The sequence below is a fragment of the Lissotriton helveticus genome, chromosome 7, assembly GCF_964261635.1.
Source record: "Lissotriton helveticus chromosome 7, aLisHel1.1, whole genome shotgun sequence".
In the NCBI taxonomy this organism is placed as follows: Eukaryota; Metazoa; Chordata; class Amphibia; order Caudata; family Salamandridae; genus Lissotriton; species Lissotriton helveticus.
This window is the reverse complement of record NC_136068.1, coordinates 425367442-425374354: the sequence shown is the minus strand read 5'-3', so window position 1 is coordinate 425374354 and position 6913 is coordinate 425367442. Positions and strand designations below refer to the sequence as shown.

The 6913-nt window shown below is 43.5% G+C and overlaps 1 pseudogene; it reads left to right on the top strand.

The window, feature by feature from the left end:
- Nucleotides 1-944: 944 nt before the first annotated feature.
- LOC144766803 (small ribosomal subunit protein uS5 pseudogene) lies at nucleotides 945-1775 on the top strand (annotated as a pseudogene).
- Nucleotides 1776-6913: the final 5138 nt, after the last annotated feature.

Genomic DNA, 6913 nt, shown 5'->3' with positions numbered 1-6913 from the left:
GCACATCACAGATCAGCCTTGTGACTACACATACCTATCTCCTTGAGACCTTACAAGGGTTATTGTAGGAGGTATTTTGTTCAGAGAAGTCAAACCATGAAACTATGATATCTACAAATGTTAATTATTCACCACCCGAGATAGTAAGCGAGTACTGCAATCATTAAAGCATTAGCACACACAAACAAATTAAAGAATGAAAAGAAATACTGCCCATCTTATAAATATAATCTAACAGAATCCTGTTTTATAATCTGATTTTCTGTGGAAATGCACCAAACACCTTTTTCATTCTGTGAGCGCTGACCTCACTTTTGTTACAAATCTTTGGTCTAAGAAATGTAGTGCTCATCCGCAAGAATGCCTCTTGGCACTGTAATTCTATCGCGCTACAAGCTCAAATGTGGACTTTTAATACTGTATTACACAGAATAAACGTGTGCATAGACATTACTTAGTTCCTTAGATGTTCAAAGACTAAGATGTGAAAATTGTACATGAAGAACTAAAATACTCCGCAATGATAATTATATTGTCCATAAGGCCTACACATACAATAAGCAAATATTTCTCAAATGACTGCACCAACTGCATGTGGAAAGTTGCCACTGACTACAATTATGGCATAGCTGGAGATACTATGCAAGTCAGAATGAAGCAGGAAATTACAAAGCTTATCAGAGCAGAAGTAGTCAGCTACTACCCAAACTAGCTGCCAGTTAAACGAGAGCTAACTAACCTCATTAGCACTTCAAATCCACTAGTTGAATCTCTATAAAGATATTAAAATACTTTTTTTCTTATCTATTCAAATCAGAGATAGAACTTTGGCAAATAAGTTGATGAACTACAGTAACAAAGTTAATGGGGAAACCACTGGCCCGAAGTTCTCAATCTTCATCTAAAGCCACATATACAGAAATTAGTTTGTTAAAGATCACCAAATGGCGGACAACGCCAGTGAAAACAGGGGAGGCTTCCGAGGCGGCTTTGGCAGCAGGGGCCGCGGCCGTGGAAGAGGACGGGGTCGCGCATGAGGCCGCAGGAAAGCAGATGAAAAAGAGTGGGTGCCGGTGACTAAACTAGGTCGGCTGGTCAAGGACATGAAGATCAAGTCTCTGGAGGAGATTTATCTTTTTTCGCTTCCAATCAAGGAGTCCGAGATCATTGGCTTCTTCCTGGCCTCCTCTCTGAAGGATGAGGTTCTGAAGATCATGCCGGTCCAGAAGCAGACCAGAGCCGGTCAGCGTACCAGGTTCAAGGCGTTTGTAGCCATCGGAGACTACAATGGCCATGTTGGGCTGGGTGTGAAGTGCTCCAAGGAGGTCGCTACTGCTATTCGTGGAGCTATCATTCTCACCAGGTTGTCCATTGTACCTGTGCGACGAGGTTACTGGGGTAATAAGATTGGCAAACCCCATACAGTGCCATGTAAGGCGACTCGATGCTGTGGTTCTGTTGTGCATCTGATTCCTGCAACCCGCGGTACTGGCATTGTACCTGCGCCGGTCCCCAAGAAGCTGCTGATGATGGTTGTTATCGATGACTGTTACACCTCAGCTAGGGGCTGCACAGCCACGCTAGGCAACTTTGCAAAGGCCACCTTTGATGCTATCTCAAAGGCCTACAGCTACTTGAACCCAGATCTCTGGAAGGAGACAGTCTTTACCAAGTCTCCATACCAGGAATACACCGATCACTTGGCCAAGACTCACACCAGAGTGTCTGTGCAGAACACCCAAGCAGCAGCTGTTCCTGGCGCAACCCCCACATAACATGTTCTGCTGTAAAATAAAGTAGTTGGAACTGTTAAAAAAAATAATACTGTAAAATAAGCCAATAGTACAGCCCTCTATATCCCGTGCCAAATCCATATACCAATTTTAACTATCCCTTTTGGACCACCAGTCTTCTTAACCAGGAAACTACGTATCTGTAAGTATTTTAAAAAAAAATCTTTCCGGCAAACCCCATAACTATCTTGTATCTTGGTTAATGCCTTAAATCCACTTCACTAAACAAATCCCGACCTTCTCCACCCCTAAATCCATCCATCGTTTCATTAAGCTGTCAAGAAAAACTGATGGAAAAGAAGATTCAAATAGAGTGGAATATGCTAATTCTTTCTTCCTATCCCCATCTTTCTCTTCAAGGTTCCCCACAGCCGAAAAGCGCCAGAAGGATCTTAAACTTTACCTTGTGATAATAGCATGAGTTTGCTAAACTTCGGAAGTAAATTTTTAGCTTCTTTCCCTACCAGTAGTTCATAATTATCAGGTACTCTCCCACTATTCCAGGGATCCAAGAGGTTTTCCCCAATTAGCCCACACATATATTGAAGGGCTGTGGCAAGTCCAGCCAGCTCTCTCCCTGGGGAGAGACATGTATTTCAGGGCACACCTGGTCTTTCCGTGTGTTACTTTCTCAGTTGTTGACTCTTCTATTGCTGCTTTGGCCAAAGCAAGCTTATCCACTATGTTCTCTAAGGGCAACGCAGCTCCAATTGCGACAACTAATTCTTCTATAGTCATTAGTGTTGTAGACTAAAACTCATAGTCTCCCCCGTATACTAGCCTTAAAGGCATCCCGCACCATACCCATCTGGGCTCTACCTCTATTTCTCTACATAAATTCCTCTGTCCATTTCTTAATGTGAGAGATATAACCCTCATTAGCGAATAGAACCCTTTCAAATGTCCAGTTTTGTGATATACGCCCCCGCCCCATCAGTGTTATTCTTAATGTGAGGGGGTTATGGTCAGACATAACTCGAGGTAACCCTTCAATATAAGTGGGCAACTGTCCTATGTGGTGCTGAAAAATATGTACTTTGAGTCTGATAGCTTGAGATGCGGCGAAACATCTTTCAACCCATTGCCATGGATCAGGTGGGTAAGGGCTCTATAAACCTTGGGCTTGCAGCCTGTGTATCTTCCTGTGCTATTACCTCATAATCCCTCAATTCCATTAATATTCATATCTCTGCACATTATAATTGTAGCTGGCCAGCTCCTGTTTTAAGAACTCGAATAGCTCAGGATCATCCCCTGTTGGACCATATACAGAGCATATAGTAAAGGAAAGTGTGGCATTATGTAGTTCACCCATGGCCCATCAACCGTATCTATCAGTCCACTGCCTTGTATATACAATGTATTTATTTCGGGTTAGAATGTTCACCCCACTTGTTCTCATACCCTACGTGGTGTAGGCCAGAAAATGATACCCTAATTTGAGCACCCTTTTATTTGAGCCCTCGATATGTGTTTCCTGGGAACAAACAATATCGGACCGCAGTATTTTTAAGTCCTCTACCACCTTCTGCCGTTTGGCGGGGGTCATTTATGCCACAAACATTTATTGTTGCAATTCGTAAATTAGTCACGATTCGCTAATGCTATCTTCAAATCATGCTTCCCCCCCCCCTTTATTAGATACCCATGCCCCATATTCTCGGTGAGTCTTCGCTATGCTATTTTAGAATCCCCTAAATCTCCAAACTCTCGTCGCGCCCCAATTTTCCCCCCTAATCTCTCACCTGCCCCACCTCGCTCCCCCCAAAAACTCTCACCACACCACCCTTCTCCCACGCCCCCATTTCCACCCTTCCACCCATATAGTGAAGCAGACAGACCCAAAAGAGGTCTGGGTGATGGAGCTTGTGCCATTGCCCCCCATCACTCGGTGCCCCCTACGTAATTAAATCAATCTTTTATACATAGAGAAGGAGCAGCACTGATGGCTACATTAAACATTGCCCCCACAGGCTCATAAGTCGTGAGTTGTAAGCTCAGTTAGACGTTCTTAGTCAGACTCTACTTTCAACTTTCATCCATGTATTCCTTCGCCTTTATGTCTGATGTAAAAACTCATCTATGACCCTCCATGACACCCCTCGAAATTAGAACTTCTCGAGACACATAATGCCTAACACTACAGACCTACCTTGAACATATTTTACAGAAGTCTCTCTTAACGTGCCCATGTAACAATACTGTGAGTCAATGGCTTATATTTTATATTTTATTTTATTTATGGTATTATACTTTTTTTTTTATTATTGAAGCCAAGATTGATAACAAAACATATACATAACACAGTATTAGAACATCACAGTTAATAAATCACGTAAGGTCATAGTCTCTGTTTACATCTTCATAAAAATAGCAGATCACGTATAAAAGCAACGTATTCCCATAGAAAAAGCCTCATGTGAACATTTACACAATAAATAAATAAATAAATATATAAATAACCATTTAACGGAGTAATGATTCGCAATCAAGCCCTTCAACAAATACACTAACCAACAGATCCTTCCCTTTTATTTTAATCAAATCTCGTGCCCCATATTTTATTAAATTTAGTAAGTCTCCCATTTCTTTCGGCAAAGATAAATTCACTTTTCTTAACCCTTCTCATCTTACGCCCCATTCCAAAGCTGACGGGATTGAGTCGAATCGCCAGTTTTGAAGAATCAGTGATCTCGCAATTGCCATAGCTATATAAAGGAATCTAGTTACTGGATCAGCAAACTGAAGGTCCGGATCAAATCCAAATAGTATTTACCTGTCGTTAACTTCCAACTGCAAATTACATTCTTTTTCTAGATAGATAAAAACCTCTGCCCAGAATGCACTAATCTTTGGACAGCGGAGCATAATATGAGTCCAATTCGCAACAGGGAAATTCATACATCTAAAACAATGGGAAGACTGATTGGGGTACATTTTAGCCAGGGCAGCTGGGGTTCTGTACAAAAGCCATTTACTAAAGAATAACATCCTACGCCAATTTGCCCCTCTTAGGGAGGTGAATGGTATTTTACTTCTACTTTATTTTACTGTACTTGTCCATTCATTAATCTTTTTGTTACTGATGCACTCTGTGTTAATTATGTACCTTGTACTTTTTACTACTTAGGTGCATTGGTTGCGCTCTCTGTTTTACTTTTCAAAAATTTTCAATAACAATTATTTGAAATAAAAAACTCTAACTTTGTTGTTATATATTATCTTCAGGCGAGCTGGATTTAATAAATAAGCTTTAGTGTCTTGTGCTTGACATGGCTGTATCAATTGCCTTAGACGCCAGCGTCTTTCAACTATTACATGGCAAAAATCGGGACGTGTAAAAAAGATTGCCCCTCATAAAACCGCTTAGAATCAGGTTGTGCCTTCCTTAACACTGCCTGCTGAAGTAGAAAATTACCAAAGTAAACTATCATGGCTCTCGGCTGTTGCATACCACCTAAATGGGCTTGTCAGGGTTTTTTTAAGTGTTAATGGGTAGTGGTGAACCTGCTGGATTTCAATGTCCCAATTCCACTGCTTAAGATCGAGAAAGGATATCTGCATCAGCCTCAGAACATAGGCTCTGATATCGCCCTCCTGCTACCCCTTCTTCAATACCTAGAATTCTCAGATTGTTGCTTAGGAGCCGATTTTCATAGTCCTCGAGTTTCCACTCCACATCCATGATTTGCGATCCTTGAGCCTCAATCTGATTCTGACTTCTTGCAACATCGTCTTCCAGTCCTGCCGTTCGCTCTTCTTCTGCGGTTAGTCTTTCATTGATTTCGGTACAGGCTTTGACCACTTTTCTAACAGCCCCTTGGAGTTTCTTTGTCGCCAATAGTTTTTTTTACCATCCAGGTACATCAGTCTCTTCTTGATGTTGTTTAATTGACTCGTTTATCAGCTTCAAGGTTAGTTCCTCAGTCATGTCCACCTTGAGCCCCTTTGGTCACCTTGTCGCGGGTCTACATGTTTTTTTGTGCTGAGTAGTCCCATTTTACGGTGGAATTTGGATGTTTCTTTGTGGCTTCTTTCGTCTGCCCCAGTGGGGCCCCCTCCTTACTGCGCCTGGTGTTTTTCCTCCTCCCCACCACTGTGTCAAACCCATCATATTGGCTGCTAGGGCCTGAGCTGGAGGACAGTGAGGCACTTTCCCCCTAAGATGAAGCAGAACTCATATTGGAGCCATCAGTGGGTGAAAATAATGTGTCCACTAACGCCAGAGAGTCTTCTGGGTACCTGCACCCCTTAGCCCCCTCTATTAAGTCCTTTGTTTTCATTTGTCCCCCTGAGTAGGGCGTGGAAGGTCCCACTCCACCAGCTCGACCTTTCTATGTTAAATGACCTGCACCCCTTCCGGGGTATCATTCTGTTCCTGCTCAGCCTGCGGGCCAGATGAATCAGATCTTCCAGATGTGCAGCCACGGGTTCAGCATGGCTCAGGAGGTCTACCACTGGGGCCCTCTCCTCCAAATGTACTGGACTATTGGGCCATGAAACCACACCCTTATTTGGAGGGGTAGTGTGCGTTTGGCTAACCCCCTCTTCCCCTCCTGCCACAATGCAGGAGATCAAATGCGATCCTCCAGCATCTGTGAGGGGGGGGAAGAAATGTGTGATAGCCTGCTGTGAAGGTATGGCCACTTTTGTCCCCGTTACCTCCTTCTCTCCGCTCACAGTATTTTTGTCAAGGACAGCCTCTGTGCCTTGCTCCCCTTCATAGCTGCCTTAGTTCCTGAGCTTGATGCCGATTCCAATCCCCTATTGCGCCTGGGTGGGATAGAATCGACGGAGGGAGCAGCTGTAGTTGTCTCCACTACAGTCAACATCACCTCTGCGCTTCAATCACAGGAAGAACGAGACGACTTGGGTGGCATTCCAGATTTGATGCAAAATTGGGCCGCAAGCCTCCTGGGCTAACCAGCACGCTCAGTCAGCAATCTGGAAACAGCGGAGAGAGAGGCCCCACAGGCTGCCTGTGAGGATTGTAGCGCTGTAAGAGCTGCGCAGACAGTCAAGACCGCAGAGTCAAGAGAGACGACCATGGGCTCCAGATAAGTAATCACCATATTATCTGGGGTGCAGCCATATTTCCGATACTAGCTGCTTCTTTTTCT